The following is a 12,229-nucleotide window of genomic DNA, read 5'->3' as shown; positions in this document are numbered from 1 at the left end:
CATAGGTGCTGAACTGGTGGCTACCAAAACCACTCAAATGAGCAACTCAATTTGTTGTAAGTGATAATGCACTACCTTGCCATTGTTAATTGCTCTATTCTTCTCATTCGATGTTAGGCAGCTTTGAAGCGAAAGAAAAATGAAGACAGATCACAGTAGGAAGATAATGATCAAAATAAAGTAAGTAAATGGTCAAGTCAAATTGCAATCATCAGGTATAGAATAAGAATTTTCACAAGACCAAGAAAGAGGAGAACAAGGGAGAAAAGATTCTTATTTTATTGCTTATTAAGGATACTAGAAACCATGACACAAGCAGAGACCAGAAAGAGTAGTCTCTACCTCAGATAATTTACATTTCAAACTGAAAAGAAAACTCTCAACAAGTTTTCAAAAAGGAGGAGCAAGTTGGTTATTAAAAAAAATGCAGGTGATACTGATTAGTTACATGACTATAAATGATGGACACCAAAAGCTGTTTCCAGAGTTCAAAACCTTGCCAGATCTGTCAGCTGCATCTAACAAACGTTTAGGAGTTTAAAAACAAAACAAATGCAAAACCCCACAGAATATTACTGGTTCTGTCGATTTAGTGTTTCAGAACTTCTAGGTAAAACTATGACTTGGCTGGCAACTGCTCGTGTTTTCAATGACCCTTTTGGTCTCATAGATGAGATCAAGCTCAGTGGAATTACAGAGGTATTTATAGAGGTACAGTCACTGTGAACCAGACTTCAAGCTATTGGGAGAGTGACAGAAGTTAAGCCATAAACAGTCACTCCTTTATATTCAGGATATGTATTTAGTGCATCATTGTCTATGCCTTATTTCTAAGTCACTAAACACAGCCACATGCTTTATGTTGCTTTGCACATCACGCAGCACCACGATAAGCCCTGCTCAATTCCCCTGCATCCATCTCTCACCTGCTATAGTAACTTGCGGTGATTCTTTGTCTGCTCTGTCAACCCTGCATATTGCATCTGCCCGAGACTGAAGTTTCCTCAGACCCTTAGGAATAGCAGATGTGTCTGCGGTGTTAATATGTCACACAGTACATCCAGATGTAAGCGAAATACCAGCCCGACATGTTCCTACAGTCTCCAGATCTCCTTGTAAAAAGTTATTATATCACCTTGTGAGGTCATTTCAAAGCACTGTTGAAAATTAAAGGATGTCGGCAACTGAGCTGAAAGTAACTATTCTCAGAAATACGCTGATTTTAGAAGTAAGCCAACTTGAGAATGAGAACCAGCCTGAGAACATTATGCTTAATTCAATGAGGGCATTTTTGCCAATTTACTTTTACAGGTGATTTGTCCTGTACCATTCAAGTTAGCAACAGTCCAGTGGGATAAAGACCCCAATATAGAACCTGATCCATTCCTATTCTGAACCTGTGGAAAGGCTAAACCAAATTTCACAAAGGTTATCTGTTTACACAAGGTCAAACTAATGTAAGAGCTACGCACCATAACGAAGAAAACTCAGAAGGATGGATGGGTGAACTGAACAAAGGCAACAGGAATGTTTGGCTACACTGAAATGTCTAGCAGCCAACAGCAATACTTGAGACAAATTTTTCAAACTAGGTGGCCTGAAGTTAAACACCCACTTTCATGTGTAGGTGATGACATGAGTGATTTGAGCTACAAAGGATTCAGGCAACCACTGCTTCCAGTGGAATCACTCGTCAAAAATCAGGCCATACACTTCTCAGCCTATGTATAGATTTAATGCATAAATTAGGCAGGAAATTCTGAAAGTCCTGACTTTAGAGTTCTGTATCTTACAAATACTAGAAATCTTTAACATAAACAAAGTGACAAGTCCTCATATACAGTAAATCAGCATAGCTCTTTTGGCATCGTGAAAAAGCATTGATTTTTAATGAGCTGAAGATCTGGCTTTGCAGTGCACTGTGGCATCTGTGTATCCATGTATGTACGATAACTCTGTATTGGCAGGAAGAGCTGGAGAGAAACAAGGGAACAGCCCCAGAAAGTAGGAGTTATGCATTCACGCCACCATTTGCAACCAATCTGCGGTGAGATGTTGCACACAACTCTTGGTTATTCTGTGAATTTTCCCAAATGAACATTCCCCTCTAGATACCTGTTTAGTCTGTAAAACTCTTCTTACCATGTACTCATACAATGCTGAGCAGAACTGGATTCTTATTTCAGTTTGTGCCCTTATTTCAAACACTGTCAATATTAAATACATCTTAATTTATAAAACCAGCCCAGACTCTCTGGCTCGGCTGCATAAAATCTGCCCCTGACTCAGCAAAGGAAAAATACACCCAACGAGCCCTGAATCTGCATCTGCCTCGGTTTGCACAGACTCCATGTAATGGATGTAACTGCACATGAAATGTTACAATGACAATAAATACACATAAATCTACTAAACTGATGAGCATTCAGTCAGACCTGATTAATGATGCCTTCAAGAGCAGCAACAAGCTGCATTTTCTTCCTTAAAAGTGAAAAGCAACACTTTTAAAGGACATGAAGCAACACAGAGAGCCATTTCTCTTCCAAGCCTTTGAAAAATATTTCCAGCGTGATTCTGCCCATCATTACAAGAGCACTGAATGGCAGCTAGAACTCCAGGAGGTACAAAGCCCCATCAGCTACTCTACCACAGGAGGGAGAGGAACATAGTCTCTCCTCCATGGTAATAAAGGTCCTATTCTGTACCTGAACAGAGACTTACAGGAGAACCCCCCACCCCACCCTACACCAGCCCTGGAGGACCCCTGCAATAAAGTGGGCAGCTCTCCTCAGCCAGCGGTGCAGCCTCTGCGCTTCAGACCAAGACACACAGGCAGGACATCTCCACAAGGTCGGAACCAGAGCTGGTTTTCATCCAGACAATGCAGAGGACCACAAGCTCTGATCTACCTGGGCCCATTCAGGTAGGCATGTCTAAAGCGAGGTGCTGAGACCTGCAGTTAGCACAGCAATCAGACTTTAAGGATTCCTGTAACCTGTCCTCTGCTCAGACCCGCAGCTCTCTCTGCTAATCACACAATTTTATGCTGCCAGTGTAATTTAAATCGACTGAATTGGTTTTCAGAGTATTTAATAAATATTGCCTGCTGGCATAAATGGGATTGAAGAGCTGGAGATCTGAAAGAGCCAAACATCCCTTTTGGCACCTTTGCTCTAATGATGCAACTGTGTCTCTGCCAGTCTCAGCAGACTGGCATTAAAGGGACGCTTTGCACAGGAAAAAGTAAATAAACAGATTATGCTCCATCTGATCCATAAACAGTGGGATCTTATTAAAAGCCACCAAATGCAACTTCAAACAGCAACGCATTGTACCCTAGGATTCATTTGCAAACCACTGGCCAAGCCAATAAAATCTGTCTTTGTGCAGTATTTTTATTTTAAATAATATGTGGAAATGGATTTCTAATCGTTTTCTCCTGGGAGGACAGAGTGGTTCTGATAATTAGCCTACCTAGTTAATTACTAATCCTCCACAAAAATGGCCAATAGTCTGGTTTGTCAACATAGCTTAATAGAGATGGAAATGAAATGTATCTAATTTTCCTAGCCACAGTACTTTCAGAAATGGCAGAGGTGTTTATCCTTTTTCTTTCTGAGGAGTAGACGCACCATAGGTCACGGCAAGATCCTGGGCACAAGCACAACTAAGCTTTGATCTTGAGCGCTGTTAGGCTTCCTGGCTTCTCCCTGTCCCTGGTCTATGTCCCTGTGAGCTGATTTTAATACTACTTCCAGGAATAAATATCAATTAATTTCAGTTTGTGAGTTCCTCATTGTTACACAATCTCATAAAATAAAACCAAGCAAAAATAACCCCTGAAGTTTGGAAGCTACTTGCCATGACAGTGCCTATGTAACATGGCAGATTTTTAGCCTTTGTTCTAAAGAGCCAGCTTTGGAAATTTTCAGCATGAAAAAATAACTCATTTTTTTCAAAGCAATGCACTGTGTTTTAGACATAAGACTGACCCTCAAGTCATGCCTTTTTTCTGATCTAAAGGACAATGCAATGGGCTGGACCCAGGTGATTTATGCCCTACTTTCCCCATTCTAATGTAATCGTTAAGGTGTATCACTTCCCTTCTGCATACTGTGGTCACCAGCTGCAAAATTAAGGTAAAGCTAACAAATTCCTTTGTGAAGGACTGAGACTTCTGCCCCCCTGCCCCCTCCAAATTGCTACAGAAAAGTTAGGCACTATTATCCACATTGAAAAAATGGAGTCAACATTTTTGTTCTAACAATATCATGGAAAGACCAATTGCTCTCCAGCTCATACACATGCACCAATATTTAATCTGGCCTTTGCAGAGACTACCACCTCCCTTTTGATCATCTTTTAATTTAGAATGAGTAGTGAGAGAGCTAAGGTGACAATTCCAACAACAGACCCTGACTAGCAGATTTATGTCTTTGCTCAGTCCAACAAACGTTGCCTTTACCAACTCTGCAAAACACCGTGCAGAATACAGGACTCGATTTCCAAAGAGCTCAACCCTCCCTCCTCTGCCCCTGCTCCACATGCTCAGAGGCCAGGAAAATCCAGCTTTAGTGGGAAGCAGAAACCTGAAGAACAGAGAACTGCAGACTTCACTGCAGAAGGGAGCCATCGATGTTGAGTTGGGATGGCAACTATGGAGTGTACTAGAGAGCAGGAAGACAGCAGCTGGAGATGAGGTGGTGTTGCTGGGATCTGGGTTTTTCTGAATACATAATTTTTATACTTACTAATGTGACTATTTTTATTTGCATTGTAGAAGTGTTCAAGAAACAAGAGCTGCAGTTACCAAGCACATAACCCAGCTGTTCTTGTTGCAAGCCAGCAGAAGATCCTGCTCTGAAGAGCTTACAGTCAAAATAGGCAAACCAGCCAAAGCGTGAGTTCAGCACGGGTGTAAAGACGTGATGTGTCACCAAGCTGGCAACTGACAAGGTCAAGACAAAAGGTAGACCCAAGTCTCACTCTAGTAGCATACCCGGAGAACTCTTCTCGCCTTTCCACATTGTATTTTAGCACAACCTCAGGCATAGCATAAAGACCAGCTAGGCACCTTTAATGAATCAAAAGGAAGATAAAATAAAAATACGGTCTAATGAATAGTATTCTGTTATCATCGTCATCGTTAGATTGTCAGAAATATCATCCTAACTTTCTTTTCTTTTTTACATTCTCCTAGCTCTGCACCTTTAATAGGTTTCAGGGATAACATTTCACTCCTAACTTTCAGCCTGCAATGGATGAGGCTGAGTATTTTTATTACAGTTTAATAAATTGTTAATATTAAATATGAATAATGAAATAACTAATGTCATGTAACCCCTAATAATCATTACAAAAATGTGCTTTCTGACATAATTTAAACACATTACTAAAATATATATACTTGCCTCTATGCAGGCAAAGGTAATATTTCCGAAATAATTATTTCTAATAATAATTTTGTTTAAAATAAAACCTTATTTTTTCTAAGAAATATCACCTTTCATTCAAATAAAACATTTTCACACTCAGAATGGTAGCATTCTGATTGAAATGCAGCTCTGAAACTGTGTCCATCTGTTTTGCACTGCTTTAGATTTGGTACTGAAGATGGTGGAACTATTCCACACTTACACTGAGGCAACTGAGGAGAAATCTTGGCCGCTGTTTTACATGGGGGCATACACGCCTACTGCATCAGTGCCAGAACTGTAGCTAGTCATGCAATTTCTTGTGCATGCTGGCTGGATGCCCATGTATATAACTGGAGTACAGGTTCAGAAGAATCTGGCCTAGACATCCCGCAAGTGTGTCATTCACACCTGGAATTTTAGGAGGTGGGTTGTTTGGGGTTGTTAGTTTGGGGGTTTTTTTATAGTTTGGGGGGTTTTTTTAAGTTAGCTAATTGGTAGCTTCTAACCTGACTTAAAATTGTATCAAGCAAAAAATGCCTTTAAATAGACAAGATATTCAAATTACTGTAAAATGTGTTTAAAAGACTATGCCAGGAACTAGTCTGTTACAGCTATCAGTGCCCAGCCATTCTCAGAGCTAAAATAAGTGAACTAAACTATACTGGTACAGAGCTATGTTTATAGCTCGACATAGCCATGTTTATGTCAATGCCACAGAGACAGCTGACAGAAGTCGACAAATGCCAGTGAGCAAGGTTATGGTCATCGTGGACTCAAGCTAGCCTTCAGCTGCCTCCATCAAACTTATGGCTTTCCTACTAAAGATTCACACTGCAGCGCCTACCCAGTGGCAGATGTGTAATTCCACGCTGTGTACAGCGCATGAGTTTTCTTTGATATTACAAGCTCATTTGAACTTACACATCTAGCTTCCTTCCAAATTAACACTTGAAACGTCCATCAAAACATGTTACAATTTTATGAAACTCTAGTGCAGTTCCATTACTCACTGGCACCTTTCGTCTCAGTCTCCATCTCCAATTTTAATCCTGAATTTCAGAAAACAAATGCACATGTTTATACATTGAGCAGTCCCATGACTGCAGCACAGCTATTGATTTCTTATGTGACAACCCATACACATACACTCAGCAGAATCTGGGCTGATGTAATAATTTCTGAAAAACTCCACTTTTCACTTTATTAAGGATGTTTGGGGAAATAGCCTGGTAGTTTTACACAGGATACATTAAAACTGGAGAATAAGGTCCACCCAGCTACAGCTCTGTTTCTATTGCTAAGCTGTCTTTTCTTCAACCAGAACCTGATTTGGAACTCCTCTGGGGGGCTGCAAGAGCTCAGCTGGAATCTGGGGAACATCCTCACTTTTCAAATTCATCACTTTCTGTAGAGCAAAACAGAATCTACTGAGGTGTCATATGCAAAAAAAATACTGGGAGTATCATCTGCTTTGTTTCCTCCTGCCTCAGCCCCACCATTTTTCATATACCAGGCTGATCCTTTTTTTTTTCTTGAGGGCAGTTACCAATTCACTATAAGCTTGCTCCTCTTCTAGCAACCTGAAGCACATCTTTACTTTATGTTCTATATGTTCAAGGTTAAGCAAACCATTCTAGATGCCTTAAAAATGGTTAAATAAATAATCGTTATGGTATTTTCCTGATTTGTCCAGAGGCATTGTAACAGGCTGCCAAAACACGAGCCAGGTCTCAAGGTTCCATTCATATCAAAGGGAAATAAAATGTGATTTAACAAAGACAAAAAAATGAGCTTGAAACCTTTCTAGTAGATGAATCATTTGAATGATAAAGAGATGTGAACTGGGAATTCCTACATGAGATAATTGAAGAAAGGGATGCTTTATCAAAGACAATTTTTCTTCTACTTCTTTATAAGAGGCTGGCAAAACCAAACCAAAGTATACTTTAAAGTGAACACCCTATGATCTGTGACGTGAATTTTACTGTGTTCTCACTCAATCAAGAAGTTTTTCAGAATAGGCAAGATTTGGATTTTTTAACTGTAAAACAAGCAAGAAAATAAACAAAGCAACCAACCCAGAGGTCTTCTTTCTGCAAGAAGAGGAAGGTGATGTTCATCTTTAAGAGAAGAAAGCACAAAGGGATCGGAAGCAAATATTCACCTGTATTCCAATGAACATGGAACATGACATGTATCACATCAAAGGGCTGTGAATTTTTAAAGGAATTGCAGAATTCACTGAGAACCTTTAATTGCATATACTGAGAGCATTACACATTCCTCGAGAACACTATAATTGCATGTATTTGTAAATGTTCTGAAGTGCAATGCCATGAGGGCATACCCTCTCTACTTCCAGCCAGAAGGCAAGAAATACTAAAAGAAATACTGTCCAGGACACACTTTAGGATAGTGGTTTGGAAACTATATGGTGCACCTGGTGATCAGTAAAGCTCAGGGTCTGAATGGAAATACACTGCTCCACTTCTAAGAGCTTCCAGTATCCTGGGACGTAACACAGTACACACTACGTAAAAAGCAAACTGAGTTCTCATGTCTTTTTCATAGCTTCCAGGTGGAGAAAGGCCAGAGCCTCTTTCCTAGGGCTTTCCTTGGAACAAACACAGATGTCTGGCACAGAACACACATTTGTGTTTTTACTGGATGCCAAGCTGAAGCTCGTCTTTTCTTGATCTCTCTTCAGCCATTCATCATATGGATGGTCAAGTAATTTCTCTCTTAAGAGCTTCTTTATCAGTTTAAGAACACCTGACCTCCATTCAGTCCGCGAAACCAAGACAGGGAGCAAAGTGCAGAAAGAGATGCCTGCAATTTACAGGCTGAGCCCGGCAAGCCCCACACAGGACGAGCAGTTCCACTGGATGGCCAGGGCTGCCCTGCTCCGATGAGCAGGCGCGGGGCAGCCGTAAGCACCCAGCCACCCACAGCTTGGGCACGCAGATCGGGCGCTGGCCCCTCGGCGCCTAAATCTGAGCTGCACCGACTGCAGCGGCAACGAAACCAGCCACTCAAGCGGCCTCCTGCTGCCTTCAAAAGTGGGCATGGTCTTAGTCATTGACTTCTGTGTGCGAAACGCTTTAATTTTCTGCACTGAAAACTATTTCAGTTCAGAAACTGGTTGGAGGAGAAGGAATATTTAGGGGTGACAGCACCTGTGAAAATAGTATGTGGAAGGAGAGTAATTTTGTTCTGCCATTTGCAGTCCCTGTGTTAAAACAGAGATAATAACAACTTCCACCAAACGGTGTGAATTGGACTAAGAATTCATGAACCATTTCTAAATTCCCAGGTGAAAGCTGCTATATTTCATTTATTATTGTAAAATACGCAATGGTTACAACCAATTATCAGATCCTGAAACCTTAGTCAAAATGTCTAAAAAAAAATTGCATTCTCATTTTCAAAAGGATTCAAAGGCTACATGCTATATTTTAATATAGTGGACACCCCCAAAAGAATTGAATGCACACGTGTATCAGACTTAATTAGAAGTTCTTGCTAAGCACTAAGGACTGAAATAAAAGCTAAAGAGCATTTACTTGCAACAAAATGTAAGCAATCAATATAACAAAACTATCTTTTCCTTATCTCTGTCTTATCATTCACAGAACGAGAGCTGTGTTAACAATGTTAAAAAGTAATTTGAATAAATCTTTAATTAAAAATTCCTAAACATGATGTGCTGGTTTTGACTGGGATGGAGTTAATTTTCTTCATAGCAGCTTGTGCGGGACTATGTTTTGGATTTGTGACCAAACCAGTGTTGGTAACGGAGGGATGTCTTCGTTACTGCTGAGCAGTGCTTACCCAGAGCCAAGGTCTTTTCTGCTTCTCACCTCACCCCACCAGCGAGCAGGCTGGGGGGGCACAAGGAGTTGGGAGGGGACACAGCCGGGACAGCTGACCCCAACTGGCCAAAGGGATATTCCAGACCATATGGTGTCATGCTCAGCTTATAAAGCTGGGGGAAGAAGATGGAAGGGGGGGATGTTCAGAGTTAACGGCGTTTGTCTTCCCAAGACACCGTTAGGTGTGATGGAGCCCTGCTTTCCTGGAGATGGCTGAACACCTGCCTGCCCATGGGAAGCAGCGAATGAATTCCTTGGTTTGCTTTGCTTGTGTGCGCGGCTGTTGCTTTACCTATTAAAATGTCTTTATCTCAGCCCATGAGTTTTCTCACCTTTACCCTTCCGAGTCTCTTCCCCATCCCATTGAGGGGGAGTAAGCAAGCGGCTGCGTGGTGCTTAGTTGCTGGCTGGGGTTAAACCATGACAAATTACAAAATAATAAAATAACATTTCTAAGATATTATTAAAAGCTCCAGGTGAATTGATACGCTGAAATCCAGTTAAACATCTGAGTATAAAAGCCACTGCACACGTTAATAAAGGTCTCGCCAAAATAGTGTAATACTGTCTGCAATATTTCAACATAATATTTTGATTGCAAAATGTCTGAGTTCTTCCTACAACTCTGTGGAGAGTCAAAAGATCACACAGATACCTTCCTCGCCATTCAAAAATCCACCCAGATAATTTAATTTTGAATAAAATCCCTGAAATTCCTCTGAAAAGGATTGAATTGTTATGTAGAACTGCAGACAAAATTGGAGATAACTGATTTTATGCGTGGAAGTTTAACATGAGGCAGTTCATGTTTAGAGTGACAAAGGAGTAATCATGAATTGTATGAAGTATCGCGAAGTATCGTGAAGTATGCCTGTTGAGTTAACATGTTGCAAAAGTTCGTCTCTGATTAAACTCATCCAGATTTGTGTATAAGGCTAGCCTAAGACGGCCCTTTGGGGGATAAAGCAAAATGGAAGTTTGTCACAACATCTCAATTCCCCTCACATGCCGAAAGGTGTGCTGGCAATTACAAAAACAATTTTGCTGGAAGATTGTTTCCTGCTTCCTATTCCTCCTGAATTCTGGATGAGTTTTAATACTATATATACAAGACTGGAAAAATATGGAAATATTTTGCCTAGAAAAGCCCAGACTGAGTTTCATCATTTTAAAATCCCTTCTCCAGTCTTTACCAAGAGAAAATAAAGAGCTTCAGGTAAAATGTAAAACTGTGGTCTACAACAGAGTATGACTGAATCCCTGAAACACCTCTCAGTTTGGACTTTGGGAAAGAAAAATATAAATTATCAGAGCTTAAATGTCATAGAGTATAGGAGTGCTAGACTAATGATGGTCAAGTTACATCAGTCTATCTATCCTCAAGCCACTTTACTATTAAATAAAATATCCTCACATTTTTATATTGCTATACCTTTCTAGAACATTGTGGTGTTTTGAAATTGTAGTCTTGGTTAACGGAGAAAAGGGCAGGAATTTTCTAGAGATTTCAATGGAATGAGGTAAATCTAAAATACTCTTCAAGAGCTGTGTGCCAGGACACGCTGGTGCACTATGGCTTCTAGTCCATGAGAAATAGCACCAGGGTGCCTTCTCCTGCTGTACCTTCAGACTGAAGAATGACAATTTGGGATTTTTTTTCCCCACTGAAAATAATGTAAAAGGTGAAAAATACATTCGTGGAACAGTAGCACAAGCTTATCAAAGCACTTAGTTTGTCCAAATTTTTATCAAATACACACACAGAATAATCTTTAAAATATGCATACAACAATACAGAATCAAAATGTTAACATTAAGAGAAAATACAGCAAATGTTCCAAAAGCAAAAAACCAAAATGTTTTTTCCATTCAGAACATTGATTGAACTGCTTTTTCCTACAAAATATTTCTATTCAATCACAAAACATTTGAAATAGTCCATCCCAAACTATTTTAACTACTGCTAACAGTAAATGCACATGTGAAAGCTAAAGCAACATGCTGGCTTGCTACGCTTACTTTATATAAAAGATACACATCTTTGCCAGCCACTTACTTTAACTCTCCCTGCAATGTGACTTGTCCAACAAAGCATAACTGCAGAGCTTTGAAGCAGAAGGAAAGAGAAGAGTGAAAAATACTAAAATAGCTTGAAGGCAGAGAAAATATGGTACTAAAGTCAATGGTACAATATCTGCACAATCCAGAAGATCAACAAGGCACAGAAATATTTTCTTGCTGTGCAGGGGTGAGCTGGAAGCAATTAGGGGAAAAAAGAAACCTTCAGTACGGTGCTACTTACAAGTGTGAAGCAACAGTCACGACTAAAGCACAGTGAATCGGCGCCTGCCACGGCCAGCTGCCATTTCGAAACCGGTGCTTGAATAGTGGTTTGTGGAAGGAAGCCTAAGATGGATAAATGCCTCCAGGAGCCCCAGGGAAATACAATTGCTCTACAGACATTAAAAATAGCAGCATGAATTCGTGCTCTGACAACGCGGCTAGCGGAAAGGTCTTTGGCCCCAAGTAAGTTAAAAATGGATACTAAAAACCTGGGAAGCCCCTTAAAGTCTCACCCCGGGCCAGCCAGGCAGATCCCACAGGCACCTTGGCTAGAAACTGAATGCTGATGAGCAAAAGCAAGAAGAGGGATACAATTTGGGGATAAAGTGGAAAATGAATTTGCTGAATAGAAAACTCTGCTTGGCCTCCTTAATCCTTGCAGGTTGGAAGTAATTGCAGTGATTCCGTAAAGCACTGTCACAGAGGGTGCAGTGGTTAGCTGGTCATGTCTTTGGCGGGTAGTGGTTCGTGGTTCATTTTAATAATGTTTCAGGCTTTCAAAGGCAGCCTGTATGTCTAAATCAATTAATTCCTGCAGCCTTCGTGTGCAGTAAGCAAGCAATGCTATCTCTTCTCCAAGATAAGGAAACCAGAAGG

General features: G+C 40.5%; 1 long non-coding RNA gene across 1 annotated transcript in view; it reads right to left on the bottom strand.

Moving 5' to 3' along the window:
• Positions 1 to 11,629, bottom strand: part of LOC138685707 (uncharacterized) — a 68,247-nt gene extending 56,618 nt beyond the window's left edge. Inside the window, exon 1 of the long non-coding RNA XR_011325097.1 lies at positions 11,592 to 11,629. This is a non-coding gene — a long non-coding RNA (uncharacterized lncRNA). The remainder of the gene's footprint in view (positions 1 to 11,591) is intronic.
• Between the last annotated feature and the right edge of the window lie 600 nt (positions 11,630 to 12,229).

Source organism: Haliaeetus albicilla, chromosome 6 (genome assembly GCF_947461875.1).
Source record: "Haliaeetus albicilla chromosome 6, bHalAlb1.1, whole genome shotgun sequence".
Taxonomy (NCBI): domain Eukaryota; kingdom Metazoa; phylum Chordata; class Aves; order Accipitriformes; family Accipitridae; genus Haliaeetus; species Haliaeetus albicilla.
Note: the sequence above shows the minus strand (reverse complement) of the source record. Positions and strands in the feature narration are given on the sequence as shown.